At 33.9% G+C, this 20,018-nt stretch overlaps 1 protein-coding gene across 15 annotated transcripts in view; it reads right to left on the bottom strand.

Moving 5' to 3' along the window:
- Marchf1 (membrane associated ring-CH-type finger 1) overlaps positions 1 to 20,018 on the bottom strand; it is a 756,948-nt gene that overhangs the window by 347,632 nt on the left and 389,298 nt on the right. The window lies entirely within an intron of this gene.

Genomic DNA, 20,018 nt, shown 5'->3' with positions numbered 1-20,018 from the left:
GGGCATCTGAAGGGCACAACCCCAGACACATATTTTTCATTTAGTATCTGTCATGCTTAAAAGAATCACTTAACTGTTTCCTGTTTGACTAATATTTTCCTTTATGAAATTATTTGAAAAATACAACTTTGAGAAAATCTTTCTAGGCATAGCCTTTTTTAAATTAGACCTCTAAGATTCACAAAAACAAATCACTTTGAATCACAAAACCCCTCAAAAGATATGCTGGAAAACTTGAAGTTAACATGTAATTAACCCATTGCTAGAAGATGCAGTTAAAGTTGATTGTGCCCTGTTTCTTAGCATCTGAGAATCACTCTTTTATCTGGGTTATATCAGGATATGGATAGACTTCAAGATGCTTGGAAAAGGAATATATAGAAGAATCATAAAACAAGATCTTCTAGTGGTACTGGAAACCGAACGTCAATGAAAACTGAGCCAAAAGACTGTCAGTGGGTGTGTCAAATAGACAACCTGTGGGTATCAGGAAGGTTTAACCAAGAAATGGAGGGTTTTCTGGAAAAAGTGAGCATACAGTAAATTCATATTTAGAGATCCAGTCCCTGGTTCAATAGATGCTGGAAAGTCTGTAATCAAGTAGCAAGTCCCTACTCCAAAGTAGAAAAGATTTCATTTAGCATTTATATGATTAGATACCACACTTTGGGCTTCTTTCACATTTTATTTCCTCAGTATTTTTTCCAGTAGCCTCTGAGTATACACATGCATTTTTGAAATCATTTTGAATCTCCCAATTCTAGTTCTTTCACCTTGATGTTAACAGATACATGCAATTATTCAGTATATCATTACTTATGGTTCTAAATTATATTTCATATTGTTTTAAAAAACTAGCTGAGTCTGGCACAGCTACAAAAGCAAAACCGTGGTTTGCATTAGGCTTCACAGCAATATTTTTAAGAGCTATCATTAATAAAATATTTCATGTTTTAGACCAAATATAACAAATCTACTGGAAAATGATTCCTAAATGCCCAACAGAGTTACAATCGGACACTAGAGAAGGAAGTGTCTCTAACTCCATAGTTGAAGAAATACAGACATAATGAACATTAATATACTTAAATTTTGAACCCAAAAGATCAAGAAACCATTAGAACAATCCTAAATTACAAGCCTATTATAGTTTTCAATTCCAGTCAACAAATATTTATTGAGTGCCCAACGTGAACATTCATCAACATAGCTAATAATCTATTAGAGCCACTTACTGAACCCAGAACACACTTAATATGCTCTTTTAATTGTTCTTCTCTAAACATTTTATCTTAAGCTTAAAGACTTGCACTTCCAGAATAGAGCATAGCTATCTTAATATTAAACTCGATATTCAATCTCAAGTTTATTTTGCAGTTATTTTCATGGATCTATATTTTAGTTTATATCACAGAAAAAAAATGTAAGGAACAGATTTCTACCAGAAGCAAGGATAATTCTGGTATGTATATATCCAGTCCAAATCCTGGAAAACATTGCCACAGGAGTACTTTAGGGCACAACAAACCAGGTTTAAGCATCCAGCATGGTTTCTTTGCCTCTGGGCATCATCTGATGCTAATTATGAAGTGTAGAAAAGCTAAGATAATTATCAAGACTTTTAAAATAATCCTTCAGTTGGGAAGGTTCCCAACTACTAATGCCCCCTTCTTCACCTAACTCCAGCAAAGCAACTTGATAATAACATGGCTATAATCTCTTCTATTGACAATGTATTCTAGTCATGCAGTCAGTTTAACTAGTTGCTATCAAAGAATTCTATCTTCCAAGTTACACGGAAAGTTTGCATACTTTTCCCTGTTGATATATATGGTTTAAATTTAGACTAATTCCATCTCATTCAGAAAAAAGATGCTAAATATCTGGCAATCTATGGGAAATATAAATTTATCCAATGGATACATGAAGCAAAATCACTGTTTTTTAGCTCTGAAAGCCTATTACTTTATTAATACCAAAGGATGATTAATGAATGAGTGAGCAGTCACAGTTTTTTCTCTCCCACAGAGGAATTTTTTTTTTCTTTTTTGGCCACTGCTCAGGACGCCATCACCACAGTCTGGGCCATTAACATAACTACCACCTGCTTTGATCAGCAATGTAGCTGCTTGCATCCTGTTTGTACCTAGGCTGTGTCTGGATCTCAGACTATGCACAGGAAATTTATAAATTGCTAACTGCAGTTCCTGTCATAGTGCTAGGCAAGAAGACTGGTATTGACAAAGAAAATTTTAAAACCACCACTGTCTTATCTTTTAGATACTAGATTTCTAAGGCTTTATCTTAGAATCAGGTAAAACACACATACACACATAGAAACACCTAAAGAAATCAATGTATTTTTATATAATAACATGGTTTTGGCTTTCAATGAAAATGAGTAGATGAAATATTTTTATGATGAATTTTTTTTGCATATTTTACAAATCCATGGTTCAGATACTAGCATTTGATGGATTTAATTGTTGTTAGGTGGCCATGTGTTACTTTCAATTTTAGATCTAGGACCAGAAACATTGATATTTCATCAATAACATGTATTTTAAATCATCTGATAAGAATTACACAGCAGTTCTTTTTAATACTTGCCTTATACTCAGAAGCTGGGAACTCAATTTAAAGCTCAGTCACATAAACTACAATTACTTGTGTATTTGCTTTTGCCATTTTATGACTTTTATCCCCTGTTTCTATTTAATATCTTTGTTTTATAGATTTTTTTTAACAAAATTGGCTGCCAATGAATGGAATATGCTTTTTATGTGGCATTTAAGGTTACTACTCTTAAATGTCTGTATGTATTGTATTAAAGAAAATTATTATATTAAGGGAAATTAAAGTAATATATTAATATAAAATATATAGGTTAGGAAATATTGCCTGTCTCATTACCATGTGTGTTGGTTAATGGGCCCATCTAAACAAAGCAGTCAAGTCATAACAGAATAAAACATTTTATTGTAAACCAGTCAGCTCCTAGAGTTCAGATTAGGACATTCTGCAATAATCTTAACTTCTAGATTGAAATTCCAATTAAATAGGCTATTAATGGTACATGACGGAATAAAAGCTTAGATGAGTCAACTGGATGGAATGAATTGGAACTCTAACTTGATTTGGTCTGTCTGCCCTGTCCATTTTGATTCATTTGTTCTACTTAGACATGAAATAAAACTGAGCTATGTCAATTACTAAGAAAGCCTGACTCTTCCATAACTTCACTCAGGTTGATTAATTCAAGCTAATACCACTAGAAATAAGACTGATATAAGACTTGTTATAGTGTAGCTCACACATTATATTCCAACATCAATGGAGGTAAATGTGAGATACCTTGAGAGTAAGACAAGGGACCTGGAATACATTTTTTACATCCCTCTACATTTTCCAACTCAGTTGATGCCGTGTAATAGGCTGATTTCTGAAGCACATATTCAAAAGTTACTACAAGCTGATGCTGGCACTTGGCATGTGTAAGAGACATGTAGTATGATAGCTCATATTATAGGATTACCTTAGCAGTCTAGCTTGGTAATGTCAGGATGAAGAAGTTTAAAGCACAGCCTACTTCTACTTTTTATTCACAAAAGATCTTCATCAGCAGTTTACATGAAAATTTGCAACCAATTCACCTTGCTATAGATACTGGGTTTCAGTCAACAATATTTGTAACATACCTACCATACCTACGACACGCAAAATGTTTTTTGCTTATATGACTTAAAGATATGAGAGAGAGAGATGTTGATTCATAATTTTCAGAAATTTACAAGTTGATTAAGAAAAATGCATTACACACTAAAATATACTTTCATACAGTACATATCAATAAAATTCTGAGTTCATTAAATGCTCAATTCTGTAAAGTGAGTTGTGATTCATGTAGATAGTCCTGAAGATGAGCAGCTTTGTGTTAGGTTTTCTAGGTTAAAAATGTAATTTAGACAATGGGAAATCTGAGAAGATAAAGTCCCATATGCTTAATCAAAAGGATTACAAACAAGCAGTCCTGAAAAGAGAAGTCGATGGATTTCATTTACCCAGAATGAATTCAACCAAACATAAGTCTGTAAACTACAGAACTAATGGTAGAGCCTGGAAGTCTAGTTTGAGGATCATAAAGTCTTCTTGTGAACATCTCCCCCAAAATGTTTCGATTCCAGCCAAGTGTATGCATGTAATGATTCCCTAGTGTAAATTGGCAAGATTGGATACCCAGGTGATCCTATTCAAAAGTGTCTACTAGTGAACAATGAAGTTATCAGACTATTTGTATTTCAGTAATAAAATCAGGACCCCTGAGATTATACAAGAAGATGTGTACCATTTAGCTATTATTATAAAAAATTATCATAAATAAATATGTGGAAGGATGTCCACCACAGATTTTTTTCTTATCATAAACAACATACATATAATGTTTGTATTTATATTCCCAGGAGTAAAATTAATGGATTTAAAGGCTACAGACTTTTTTCTTAAATAGCTTTATTAATGCATGCTAAGTAAAGATATATTAGACTATAGAGAAAATACAGAGTATAAAACCAGTGGATCAATAAAGTTTATCTCATTCTGCCAGAATATAACATTAGAGAAAGAAAATCAATAATACACTTCATTATTTTCCCTTTTTTTAACATTAAATTTTTCCCAGTAATGTAGTTTATTGTGGGACTTATAGGCTTAAAATTAATTTAATAAGTGTTAATTGATACACTGCAGTATATATCCTTCTGTAAACAGCCCATCTTGGATTAACTTAATTTAATTTAAGTTGCTGAATAATGTAATTAAATTGTTTTCAGGTAGTGGTTACCGTGGAAAACTACCAGCAATAATAGAAACAGTAAGTGTCTGAATGTGAGATGATAATAAACTCTTCTAGCACTCCAGGATCCCAATTTTCAAGGCTTAACATTATCTTTCATATGCATAAACATAAGCTTTCTGTCACTGCAAGCCCACAAGTTGTATCCTACTGTGGGAAAAATAAATGATACTTAAAATCATGTTTAATCCATACTCATAATTACTATGGAATGATACCGAATATTTTCAAAGGAAAGAGAAAGAATCCCATGTCTGTAATTGAAAAGGTATGACCTCTGAGGGAGTTCAGCAGCCCAGTAGGTAGAAAATGCTTCATACCTAATAATTAAATCTCATTTCTCTTTCTTTAAGCCAGAAATCAAAGTTTTCTTCAGAGTTCTCAGTTAAAAATAAAGGATTATCTTCCACAATCAAATACATTATATTATTGACTGAACTCTGTCTAGAGTTTGAAGAATTAATGAATGTAAATTTCATATAAAATAAAATTGGGTAAACCAGATTAAATTATTTAAGGTTTTTTAAAAATTATGCACTAAGAGAGAGACTATTTGCATAAGTGTATGTAAAAGGCAGATGTCTGAGAGTTAACTTGTATTGGATATTAATGAAACTGAGACATGCTACTGACTAAGCAATTAATATGCTGAAAAATATTTCACTAGCTAGCCTGTAAAATCAATTTGTAAACTATCAACATATTTTTCTCACTAGAGTGCACTGGAAGTAAAATTATTTAATCGTGTCTCAATTGGAACACTGATTCTTAGACTAGTTGAAGAGCTACCTTGTAATTTTCTGATCATAACAAAACATTTTACATATAAGGACCAAATCCTCAGTCTGTGAAGAAATGAAAATTCATTAGTTTATATCTGAATTAATCTATCATGATTTTCTTTGAATAACTAAATTATATATAACCAATTATTCATGATAATTTAATTAAAAAGGTGAAAGCAAATGGCTAAAAACAAAAGTGTTCCATATGACCCCTTTTTTACTAGATTAGTTTCAACACATATGACCTAATACACGGATATCTAGTACAAGTATATTAGGAGGATATTAGGAGGAATATACCTAATCTAGTACATGGATATTCACAAAAGAAAAACCATGTAGAAAGAGAGAAAATGGACCAGCAAATATTTTTGGAAGAGTAAATTTCATAATAGTAAACATTTTAGACACAATATCTTTTATAATAATTCAAATTTGTTGTTTTAGCAAAAAACAGCCACATATATTATATAAATAATACGTCTCAGCAGAACTATGTGTAAAAATAGGCAGAAGGCTGGATGAAGCAGACAGGCCCCATTTTGCCAATCTTAGGTCTATGCTTAGAAATAAGCTGCATCCTGAAAAGTACACATCATTTCCCAGGGACTTTAACATCTTCTCAAGGTATGTTCTCCTGGTATATTGTGACCTAGTCCTACAGTATGTCACTTGAGATGTTCCAGATCTTACTATTTCCCAGTTAGTATTATTCTAATTTCCTGGTGAAAAAATGTCTCTGACAAGGGACAGTTGGAGTAATCAATAATAATTTTGGTAAAGTTAGATGCTACATGTTCAAAACATCCCACTTGCAGTAAGTTATCAGCCTTTAGCAGTAAATTATATGCAAGATAATATGAAAAAAATATCAGAAATAACAGCTACATAACAGGTGGTCCATTCAGCATGATAGCATTACTACTGGGGGAAAGATCACTTATCCTGTATCATGTTTCCATGTGGAGAATTTGTAATGAGAGAAAAACCCTATGCACTTCTGTCTCCTTAACTTTAGAGTATGGAGTGACTGAGTAATCTGATCAGTGAATTTGGTAGTGATTGCATAATCTGGTGGGTCTGGGAGAAGAGATTGCACATGTAGTGATTAGCCCCTTCTGAGTCCAGTCTGTTTCTTGGAACCTGGGAAGGATACTTTGTGTTCTGCTTTTCTGCCATCCATGTTTAGTAGAACAGGCTTTCCCTACCGAGGGGAAGTGTGTGCCTGATTTTAGGTAGGAAGTCAGCGTGAATGAGGACAAAGCTATTAGGGAGCCTACGGTGTCAACACCTTTAAGCCAGGTCATATAATGTTCCATCTTTTCATCATTAATTATAGTATTTGGACATTCTTAATCTTGTAAGTAAACGTGTGTTAGGAGCTGAATTGCATCCCTCCAAACTCTCATGAAGTTTGTTAGTTAATTTTGTATCATTATGACAAGGAGACTTATTTTGGCTCAATTTCAGAAGTCTCAGACCATGGTCACTTGGGCCTGTTGCTCTGAGTCTGTAGTAGCACAGTACACCATGTCAGGAGCATGGGACAGAGAAGCTTCTCGCCTTCGAGGGCACTCCACCATTCACCTAGTTCTGCCCACCAGGCTCCACTGCCTAAAGGTACCACCCCCATTCCCAATGGTACCATTGACTGGTGACCAAGTCTTGAACACACAAGCATTTGTGGGACACTCCTAAACCACAGTAAATGTTAACCCCCAATATCTCAGAATGTGAGTGCAGTTGGACACAGGGCTTATAAACGCATTTTAAGGTAAAATTAGGTCATATGTGTTGAACCTGATCTAGTAATGACATCTTTATTTATTTATTTTCGTTGCCGATGAACCTTTTTATTTTTATTTATTTATACGTGGTGCTGAGAACTGAACCCAGGGCCTCACACATGCTAGGCAAGGGCTCTACCACTGAGCCACAACCCCAGCCTTAGTAAGGACATCTTTATAAGAGGAGGAAATTTGTACATGAATAATTCACAAAAGAAAGACCATGTGGAAGAGAGAAAATGACCTTCCATAAACCTAGGAAAGAAACAGGAGAAATCAATCTGCCAATATTTTGATCTCAGACTTGTAGCCTCCAGGAGAGTGAGAACATAAATTTCTGTTGTTTAAGCTATCCAGTTTGTTATGGTAATCCTAGAAAACTAATACAGAATGCGTTTATCAAGTTATATATATATTTGTACTGGGGATTGAATCCAGGGGCACTTAACCACTGAGACACATCCCAAGACTTTTTAAATTTGTTTTCTTTTGAGACAGGGTCTCCCTAAGTAGCTTAGGGCCCTGCTAAGTTGCTGTTCCTGGCTTTGAACTTGTGATCCTCCTGCCTCAGCCTCTCGAGCCACTGACATTACAGTCAGGTGCCACCATGCCCAGCTTATTTTTTTTTTCTTTTAAGAAATAAAAAAAAAAAAAATCTTTAGTTTGGAGTTGATAGATCAGTATTGTGAAGTCCTTAGGTAGCAAGTTCTTCCCATGTTTTAGCTCCAGGCATCACATCTGCATTCTAGCCATCAGGAAATTAGAACAAGAAATGGGAAAGAAGTAAGCATTCCCTTATAGAAGCATTTCTGCTTCCATGGCCATTGGTACAATTTAGATACTACCCACACATAGAATCTTCAAAGGAGGATGGACAATGTAGTCATTATTTTAGGAAGTCATATGCCCAGCTAAAGCCAGTGGTTACCTTAAAATGGGGAGAACAGATATTGACAAAGAACCGTGATTTGGCCCTGAACCAAGGAAAGGAAAGGAAGAAAGAAGTGCGATATGATTATCCCCCAAAGTGACCTCAATTTCTAAACATAGATCACTCAGAGTACTGTAAGTAGTTCTGTGGAAAGGGGAAGAAGGAACATTTAGGACTGCCTTCAAAAGGCAGATGTGATTGGAAAAAAAATTTGCATAAAAATTTGAAATCCACTAGCAAGGCTAATTTGATTGTTTTTACCATTTTCCTGGTTATTACCATTTGCTAGATTCTACTCAATTATGAGGTGATCCATATTGCTCATTAAGATAGTTAAAATTCATTCTTCTTGTTTGTTACAGTTAAATAAGCAAAGCAAAACCAAACCAAACTGTCATATCGCCTGACAGCATAAGAGTGACATTTTCAAGATTATCTAGTGGCCTTAGCTCTGGTCTAAACACCATGGAAACCAAAATGTAACATTACATGTATAAGAGAAAATTATTTGGAAGTCACTCGGGATAATTTCATGTGAAATAAAACTATTTGGACAAATATGAAGAGCTATGTAAATTCAAAGATACATTCTTTTAAAGTAAGTCACTCCTCAATTTCAAACAAATTATAGAAAGTCTTTTCCAAGATAAATGAAACATCATGAGAATTAAAATGTCTCTATTTGAAGTCAGATGTAAACTTCCTTGTGGAATTCAAAGAGATTTTCAAAACATTTAGAGAGTATGCCTTTTTTTTTAATTGTAAAATTATAAGAAGCAGGTAGGTCTTTTTTTATACTTCTTCACTGGTCAAAGTGCATCACAGTGCAAACAATCCCTTTCTGCTTTTGTATTTTGTTTGCACACACTTGGAGGGTACCCAACATTAGCTTGAGGGATTGATGTTTAATCTCTAGTTTTGATGATTATGGAGGTCTTGATTAATTCTCTGTGCTCCCAAAGGATTGATTTCTGTTTTAATTTGTGATGAAATGACACAGACCTTTAATATTAGATGTTACCCACATTAACCTTTTCTGCATCCTTATCGTATACATGTTAACAATCTTTTTCAATGCTGTATTGCAATGTCTGAAACCCTTCCTTAATCAAGGAAACTTTCTATTTTCTATTTTGCTGATGCACAGTTCTCAAACTTCTACAACTTCTGTAGAATCTTTCATTGCTAGTGGTTAAGTGTCAGGAAATTCCTTTAACCTTCATCCACAATTTACAATAAAATCTAGACTCTGTAAGCCCATGCAATGTCAATGTTCAGTATGTTTTTAATAAAGAGGCAGGTAACTGAAGAGAAACAGAGTTTCAACCTGTATGGCCACACTTGTATGCAGCTGGCATAACAATGACACCAATTCTGCATTGTGGACACTGATGGTCTGGTGTTCTTCCTGCTGACATTTCTTAGTGTCACCCATTGTTATGGTCACCACAGCCAAAGTACAAAAACCCAGCATATCTTAGGCATTGATAAATGTTAATTGATTAGACTCCTGACTTTCATTCCACCCTGAATTATATGTTTCTTTACCATGAGCACAGCAGGGGATGTCAGGCTATTAAAGCAGAAATAAGGGTGAGTAATATCAGGTCCTGGCAGCAGGGTGATCTCTATTGTTTGATTTGCTCTTTGTATATTCATAGACATAAAAGATCTTTTGACAGTTATTATTCAAGCTTTATGTAATTTAGACAGTGTGTGGAAGCATTTTGATTCTTTTTTTTCCATTTAGAAGAGAATAGTATCAAAATTTATGAAAATGTCAATTGAAAAGTGACTTTTTACAGCCTCATTAAACATCATCTAAATTGTTTTTTAATTATGGACTAATTTTCTTTCCTTTAGCAGACATTCTAATCCAATTTTTAGTAAAATACTATTTCATGACAGCAGCAATCACTTTTTATGATAAATATAATCATGATAAACCTTTGAGAAAATAAGTTTTTCCCATGTAATTCTGCTCTAGTTATAAGCTAAGGGCTTTTAAACTCTCTGGGACTTACAAAATTCTCAGAAAAGAATGTATGATGAGAGAAGATGCCTATAAATAGAAAACTTTAATCCTCTCTCTATTCACTATTAAATACAAGTTACAAAAGGAGAATTTTACAAAATCATAATTGTTAGGGAATGGAATTTGAAGTGTGGCTGCTTTCCAACACTGAAAAACAAAAACAAAGTGAAAATAATAGATTGTATGGATATTATGATAATTAAGATTAAATTAAGGGAAAATGAGTTTTGTACTTTCTCAAGAGTATACTTGAAACACATGCTAAATATTTATAAATACATCACTCAGATACTAAACCCTTAAGATTCCTGAAAATATTCCCTAAATCAGAAAGTATACAGACAATATTTTTTGACAATAAATTTAAAATAGATTGTAGTTCAAAGACTTTCTTTAAAAAATGGTTAAAGAGGCAGCAAAACTTATAGACAGATCATTTAGAAAATCATGACTTGAAAAACTACAATATAACTTAAGGGAACTTATCAAGATATGTTTGGAGGTAAATGTCTTCTTAAAAGTTTTTCATTTAAAATATCTAGGACTTAATATCAATAAATTATTCACTTAAAGAAACTAGGAACAAGTCTAAGGAAGATATGAGAAAAAAGATTAAAAGTTAAAAACAAAGTTAATGAGCTAATAAAAAATTAAACACTTAATTGCTTTTAACAGTAGAAGTAAAATTTACAAGTCAGGTCAGTTCTTTGAGTAGAGGAATTAAATAGAAAATATTCTGCCAGTTACAATGAACAATGTTAAATACTTTCAAATTGGGAACTAGAGTATAATTTTAAAATCAAAATACTAGCATTATGTTTTTGTTTTCTTTGGGAATTTGGTAAGTCTCTAAAACTTATGTGGACAACTGGTAGATAAGAACACCTGTGTTAGGTACAGTGGCACATGTCTGTAATCCCAGCAACTCAGGAGGCTGAGGCAGGAGGATTGCAAGTTCAAAACCAGCCTCAGCAATTTATCGAGGCCCTAATCAACTTAGCAAGATCCACCTCAAAATAAAAAATAAAAAAGGGGCTGGGGATGTGGCTAGTAAGGGACCATTGGGTTCAAACCCCCGTATCAAATTAAAAAAAAAAAAAAAGAACACTCAAGACTTTGGAGGGAACAATGAGGGCTTGGCTGGTAGAGAAAAACTGTTCATAGACTAATCTCGGTGTGTTTTGTTCAGTCTCCAGTCTGTTTCACAGCTTTTGACATTTTTTGGTCCATGTAGGTCTCCATTATTCTTTGGAGACTGAGCAACTCCCAGGTAGTTTCAGTGGCTCCTTCCTTGACTACTGCACAATGGCGATATTGACCATGCCACACTTGCATGTTTTAGGAGCCTCATGGCTGTGGCATAGGAAAGGGGCCCTAATGAGGTGGAGGAGAGGCAGGGCCAGAGGGCTGCAGGGCATTGCAAACTATGATGAGGTCCTTCAATATTTTATTCAAAGAGAAACAGTGTGTTTTGAGGCAGGGGATGGGGATTAAACAGAAATATGCTTTTGACTTGTTTAAAGAAAAAAGTATGTTTTGCTCTTATGTACATAAGATTAGAATGTGAGACCAGAGGATTGGAAGAGGTAGGGAGGAAGAACAGAAATTAAGGGGGGAACAAAAAGGAATAGATTCTTTCTTAATAGAATGCAATGAGAGAAATGCTTTACCTCTGTGATCCTCCTTGCCAAAACCCATAATCCCAATATGATTGTGAGAAAAATATAAAAGTTTAAATAAAGAAGCATACTACCAGTACTCTTCAAAATGGCCAAGGTCCTGAAAAATGAGAAACCCTGAGAAATTATCATAACCAAAAGACACCTAAGATGACAGACAGCAAGATGGAATGAGGCATCCAGGATGGGATCCTGGTCAGAAAGAGGACATTCGGAAAAACTAAGGAAATCCAAATAAACCATGGGCTTCATTTAATCGTAACGTATCATTAGAGTTTCATTACTTGTACTTAAGATTCCATATTAATGATAGGGAAAACAGTAGCAGGGAGTGATATGGGAATTTTCTGTACTATCTATTTTCCACTGATTTATAATGAGTCTAATAATAGAGTGTACTAATAAAAATGAACATAGTTCATTGAACCATATTAACAGAATTGGGGATTGCTGTTAGAACAGCTTCAGGATCCCCTAAATAGTCAGGCAGTAGAGTCTGTCAGCCTTGGCCTGATTGAGAGTTGGCTGTTCTGTGATATGTGAGAGCTTCATCCAATTTCCTATACCAGTGACTTGACCTCAAACTAATGAAGACTTTTAGTATTGAATGGTTCATGAAGGATAGCAATTCTCCCTGCACCAGGACAAGTAGATCCTCCCACTGAACTCAATAGAGATCTGAGTTGAATCTGTAATGAACAGCCTCGGGGAGGCCATCACAGGGAGGTTGGAACCATACTGAATGCCAGGGGTCAGCAAGATGATCTGTGTCTCTGGGAAATAACTGTATCAGTACAGATAACTGTGAGCAAATCCAGAGCAGGCAGGAAGAAACAATCATTTTTTGTTATTTGATGTGGGTTTTCCTTCAGTCTTTCAAAAAAGGGATTCTCACAATTTGTTCCAGACCTTATAATACATTTGTCTTAGAGCTGGGACCTTCTTTACCCATCCTTATGTACCAGGTGATGGAAACCAGCACCAAAATTGGAGGTGATCCTGCTCTAGCACAATAGATGTCATTCTAAGAAGCATAGCAGGCCAGAATCTGAGACAGGACAGCTGACAGATGCACAGGTGTGTGAGGCTTGAGGGGGGGCAAAGAATGCAAGCAAGGAATTAAGAGAAATGGCATCGATGAAGATGTGGCTCCATAGGGGCAGACATAAGATCACTGACATGCTCAAGAGTCAGAAATTATCTTGCTAGGCTCTGAAAAACAGTAATAGAGCCACTGCCACCTAGGTCACTTAGAAAAACGATGCTACAGGAGACTTCCCTATGTTAAATATTTTTATAGACATTATTTTATAGAATAATTTTTGCTTTGCAGCAAAATCAAGTGCAAGGTACCAGAAATTCCCAGTATCCTCCTGCTCCACATGTACACACAGTCTCCCCCCACCAGCAATATCCCACACCCGAGTGGTACACTTGTTACCATCAATGAAGCTACTGTAGACAGATCAGTGTCACACAGAGTAAGCACTTTACACTAGCATTCACTCTTGGTATTATACAATCTATGAGTTTTGACAAATGTGTAATGACATGTAACTACTAAGTAGTCACTGCCTTAAAAATCCTCTGCGCTCCATCTGTTTATCCTTTCCCCAGTGGTCCTTTCCCGCCAGCGACCACTGACCATTTTACTGTCCCTGTAGTTTCAGCTTTTCCAGAATGTCATGTTGTATGTAGGTGGCCTTTTCACATTGACTTTTTTCACTTAGTAATAATATGCTTTAAGATTGTTCTTTGTCTTAATGCTTGATAGCTCATTTCATTTTAGCACTGAACAATATTCCATGGCCTAGATGTGCCACAGTTTTTTGTTTGTTTGTTTGTTTGTTTTTAATCCATTTGCCTACAGAAGGAAATCTTGGCTGTTTCCAAGTTTTAGGAGTTGCAAATAGATGCTATAAATATATGCATACAGATTTTTGTGGAGATAAATTTTCAACTCCTTTGGACAAATATGGAGAAGCTTAATCTCTAGATCACATGGGAGGTACAGTGTGTTTCCTTTTGTAGAAACAGTTAAATTGTCATTCAACATAGACCATTTTGTCTACCAACAATGTGCCATTTGGCATTCCACCAGTGACGAATGAGAGCTCTGGTTGTTTCACATCCTCTCCAGCATTTGATGTCAGTGTTTTGGATTTTGCCCATTATAACAGGTGTGTAGTAGTATTTGATTGTTTTAATTTGCAAAAACTCCCTAATGGCAAACACTGTTGAGCATCTTTGCCTATGCTTATATACCATCTTCTTTGAGGTGTCTGTTCAGGTCTTTGGCTCATATTTAATCAGGTTGTTCATTTCCTATTGTTGGGTTTTAGGAATTCTCTGTATATTTGGCATATAATTCTTTTGCCAGATATGTATTTGCAAATGTTGTCTCCCAGTCTGTGATTTGTCTCCTCTAATAGCATATGAGTTAGGTTGAGAAATATATTGAGGCACTTCATTGGACAAAAAGGGTATTAAGAAATGTGGCCAAAACATAACAAAAAACATTGATGGTGGAAACCTAGCATGCCTAGATATTGCAGTAAAGATTAAGTGATGAGAAAAATTATTGGTGTCTTCAGTGTCACACAACATTATTTCATAAATGTGGGTATGTTTGTCTACTAACATGTATCTAAAGACTTTTTTTCAGGCAATAGTCGTAAAAAAGTTTATACCTGGAGTCATTTTTGTTTATTCTTCATTCATTTGCTTAGTTACTTGTTGTGAGGCTTATTTTAACTGTGTGGATTAATCACAAATTATTTTGTTAGAAATCAGCAATGAGGAGTGAAACAATAAGTGCATTATTTTTCCATGAGAAGTTCTATAATAAAAATGAAAATGTTTCTGCATTAATTTGTTTGTGTGTATTTTCCCTTCTGTGTGGCATTTATGTGTGGATGTCTGCTAAGAGTTTGGACTTAATAGATACTCTTTCTTCCTATAGCATGAATTCATAAGAAATTAAGTTGTTTTTGACATGAGGTTGTTTTTCACTTTCTCCTACAGAAGATATACTTTGGCAAGGTCATAAACATTTCTAAAGCAAAAGGTGACTTATTTTTTATTTAAGAAACTATATTGACACACAATCCATGAGACGAGATTGATTTCTTCTTAAGCTTGTGAGTTAAAATCCAGAGAGGTGTCAATGACAAAGATATTATGAGTTGGATTTCATTTGAAGAGCAAATGTTAAAACATTTTTGTTTGCTTAAAATATACTGGAAAAAAGATGTTAGACCTGGGTAGCATTGCTGAGAGAAAAGAAATGTCCTTAAAGAGGGTGAAAGTAACTATTTTCATCAAGGAGAAGATTAGTAACACAATAGAAAGTGAATATAAATAAGTAATTTGCAAAAAAGGAAATGAAATATGAAACATTTGAAATATTATATAGAAAATTATAAATTAACTAAAAGGATTAATATTTTACTTATATAATTGAGAAGTATATAAAATCGCAATGCCTTACATTATAAAGTTCACATGTATTTTTTTTATATTTTACTGTATCTCTGCCATATTTTATGTAGTGAATATATTATTTATAAGTAGAAATATATAGGAAAACTTAATTTTATATTTTAAAACATACTTTAACTTCTATTTTTATATCATTACACTCAATTATGTAGCTCACATTAACGAATTGTAAATAAAAGGGACATGACTGTTATCTCAAGGCATTAGTTTTTAAAAGAACTTACCAAAATGTTTTAATAAACCAAAATATTCATGGATATATTACCTGTCTCTTGGTATTAGCTACCAGATTTTAGCACTATGTCTCAAAGGACTTCCATTTCAATGACATTGACAAGTAAGTGAACAGCATAAGACCCAGCAATCTCCAGGAAAAAATCCATCTTATTCACAAGTAAAAGGAATACAACCCAATTTGAACTAGTCCCCCCACAACTAGCATCTCATCTTGATAAATAATTAAAATTTCTTGATTGCATTTTTTCATTAAAATGAGTATAATAAATAATATTTCATAGGTTAGATTATCAGAATAATTAAATCAAAATGAGATCACCACACATAAAAAAATAAAACCCATGTAGGACGACATTCAAAAGATAGAAGTACTTGGTAGCTATCTGATTACTTAGGAAATGGTAGATAGTACAGTTAAAAATGCTCTGAGGTCATGATCTATTTTCTTTCTCTGCCATACATATGGATTTAATACTATTCATGTTTGAGTTCCAAGATACCATAAATTTGTTACCCTTCTTCTGAAAATTAAGTCAGAATTCTCCTGTTTGGTCAGAATTGCTGGGATAAGTATTGCCATCCTTGACACTGGTTCTTTGGTCCTTTTCCCTTTTGGTTTTACCCTTTGGTTTTACCTCCAACAATGCCTGATGTCTCTCTAAGTCTTCTGAATTCTACCTTTACTTTGGATACTGTAGACGTTGCAGATTCCTGAAATATGGGGTGGTGTCCTATAGTCCTAACAGTACTCTGGAGCCAGCCGTCCAGTCCTGTGTTTCTACACTGCTGCTGGGACTCTCTTTGTGGTCGGTCCTGGGAGAGCTCCTGTGCACTATGCTCTCTCTATGCCCTGTGACCCTCAACACTGCCTGGGGTTCTGGTACTCACAGGAGGCACTGACAGGGTTACGAAGGCCAGAAGCTGAAAAGAATTGTTTGTTATAATTCCACATTTTAATTAAAACTTCAAAATTTGTTAAGTAAAATCTGTTATTGAATCTTCATGTTAAAAAGGTCTTTAGGATAACCATATGTCTATGTTTTCAAGACTTAACAGAACTGCTAAACAGTGTAATCTGAACAATATAAGAACCCCATACAAACCAAAACTCATAAAAAAGTAAAAAGGACTCTATCAAAATTACACCTTGTAAAGCTTCAATGATGTAAAATTTGAAAATATAATTTGAAAGATTTGATTTAGCAAGTTCAAATTAAATTATATCGGGGTACTCTTTTCTAAAGACACAGATTCTGAAGGTCTTTGTTTCTACAGAGAGCAAATTAAGGCTAGATGAGTTTAAAACACCAAGTAAGAAAATTACATGAGAAGAAGTTATGTTTTTTTTTTTTTAAAAAAAAAGCTTGAAGGAAATATTACTGAATAATACATGATTCTATGAATTGTCATGAAATCTAACTCTGTTCATGTTTGGAAACTCATTCATTTGTGGTTACTTGGGGTTAATCTTGCTTAGGATAAAATTGAAGATCCTCTCAGGGTGTCATACTTAGATTTTTTAGAGTCTTTGTTAGGCAGATTTAAGTCTTTTGCTCAGAAGGAAGTAGGTATATCTAGAAGCTTATATTCATGCTCTATTTTTTGCCCTCACTCTAAAAGCAATCTGTGGTGAATTAAAAGAAAAAGGAAAATCATTGTAGTGGTTATAAATGACACTGGTGGTCATAAATTATTTGACTATTACTAGAACCCTTTCACAATGCTCAGAACTGTAACCGAGCTAAGCAAGAATTACAATAGCTTTTTATGAGGTAAGACAAGATTTCAACAAATTTCAGGTACTTTCAGTGGTTGTATATAATTTTTTCTCAGACTATCGCTGCTGTGTTGGATGAAAAGACATAAAAAGTGGTAGATGATAAAGAAAAATATTGATTGATAATTTATCAAATGGTTTAATGCTTGGGAATTCCATGGTTAATTTTTGGAGGGAAATCTGTTGCATTATTCTTCTAAATTAGTACACTTTAAAGTTGGGGAAAATTCTTAGGAATCTTGAAATTTTGTAAAGGTATTTTATACCTTTATGCCATACAAAAAGAAATGCTGAGTTTTTCATTTCACATAAATTTTATGTACTAAACAGAAAATAAGCTTGTTTTGCCTATTTTATAGTGAGTCACCCAGAGCTGTTGTGCTTTACCAAAACCTCTGGCATTCAGGCTCCTCATAGCACACAGAAAGACCGTAGAGCACATTTAATTCATCCATCTGCTGTTCGCATACTGCTATTATAATTTGCAATTCCATGAACAATTTGATGACTTAGGTGTTGAATTAATCATGTTTGGTCTTGCATCATTTGAATTTCAAATGTGTCTCTCTAATGTATTTCTCTAACTATATTAGATAAATAGTTCAGCTAAATAAACCAAGATCCAAGAAGGAATTAATTCTTTCTTAAAGGCCAAATGACACCCATTTGTAAATACTAGTCATTGAGCAAAACAACCATTGGGTTGTTTCCTTCAATAGATACATGACAAATCAAATGCATTTTCCTTCAACAAACATTTTTAGGGCTACTCTAGAGAAAAAATCATCAGCAATAAAGTAAAATTTAACTCTACCAAATGAATTGCATGAAACTTTTATCTTAGAAAAATCATATACGTAGAAGAAACTTCATAAAAGAAACAAGGAATTATTTAAGTTAAACAGATGTCAGTCTGGTGTCCCCCTCACAGGGTTTGAAAAAAGGTCTAAAGAGAAAAGATATTAAAACATATACTTGAATAACACACTAATGGTGATCCAGAATTAGTTAACCACACGATAACGTAATCCTTGGAAAGACATTTTGGCAAATCACTTGAACTCACTTCTAGTTGTTTTCCTGAAACAAATACTTTGCCTTTTAGTCATCAAAATATCTATTCCTTATTCCTCTCTATGTGCACTGCTATGAAATCCATTTTCATAATGAATCATTTAAAGATCATTCTAGATACATAATCTGTCACTTCCTTTTTCTTCTTCCTCTAGGTACTTCTTAATTTTTTTCTGTATGCTTTTGGTTTTCTGTATGTTTAGAGCACATTAAAAATTGACTTTGCTTTCTATACAATCCTGTATGAAAAATAAAATATTCAGGAGTTCATATAAGATTTCTTATTAAAATTACCTGTTATTTATCTAAGCTAAGCATTTCCATTTTTATTGCAAACTAGTTATTGTATTTAGAATAAGCAAGGGAGAAAGACACATCTTGTATTCTCTGTGGATCCAATGAGTGTAAAATCACTATGTTGAATGTCAGAAAGTAAATCTATTAAATCTATTTAAAGGTTCAATGATGGCAGTACATTTCTTATATTCCTGGGATAAAGTAATTTTTATTTTAATATAAATATTTGTTATAATATTAAACTTTTATAATTATAAAGGTGTTGCACTAGAATTATACAGACTCAAAAAAAAGTAAAAGAATTTAAATCACTTGCATCCTATAATGCAAACATAAATACTGTCATATCTCAAATGTTTCTTTCAGCCTTTTTGCAATAAACAGATCATAACAGATAGATAAATAGATAGATACAGACAGATGAGTTATAAATAGATGGACCACTATATTATTTTAGAAAATTGGGTCATATTCTTTATAGCGTTTTATATCACTTAGTGTTATATCATGAATATTTTGTCATGTCTATAAATATTCTTAGAAAATCTGATTTTTAGAAGCAATATATTTTGTTAAAATGCACTTAAACTGAGCATTCGTTAATCTATTTAACAAGTATCTGTTGATCTACTATGCATATAAATTGTGTTTGATGCATGGAGCCTGGGAAGATTTGCACATCTCCACAGACTGATAGTTCAGGAGATGAAGTACCATATTTAAGAAGCTGTAACACAAGATGGAAAGCACTTAAATACTGTAAAGGAACATCATGCTTTACAATTTCGGAGGAGGACGAAATTAACATCCTGTTTTAGAGAGTAATCAAAGGAGCCAATGCATTTGAGCTAAGCTTTCAAGGCTGGTTGGACTTTGGACATGTGAATATGAGGAGATCAAGCATTACAAGTAAAGAGAAAGAATGAGCTAAGGAAAAGAAGCAGATGTGCATATAAAATGTGGACAAAATATCTCAGAAAGTGCAGCATAGTACACTCAGGCTTGCAGGTATGTGTCCATAGAAAGAACCGTGATGACAGAAAAGACCAAGGTAACAAAAGAT

This window comes from Marmota monax, unplaced genomic scaffold (assembly GCF_021218885.2).
Source record: "Marmota monax isolate L192 unplaced genomic scaffold, Marmota_monax_Labrador192_F-V1.1 WCK01_AAM20220418_F8-fsc00040, whole genome shotgun sequence".
Lineage (NCBI taxonomy): Eukaryota > Metazoa > Chordata > Mammalia > Rodentia > Sciuridae > Marmota > Marmota monax.
Note: the sequence above shows the minus strand (reverse complement) of the source record. Positions and strands in the feature narration are given on the sequence as shown.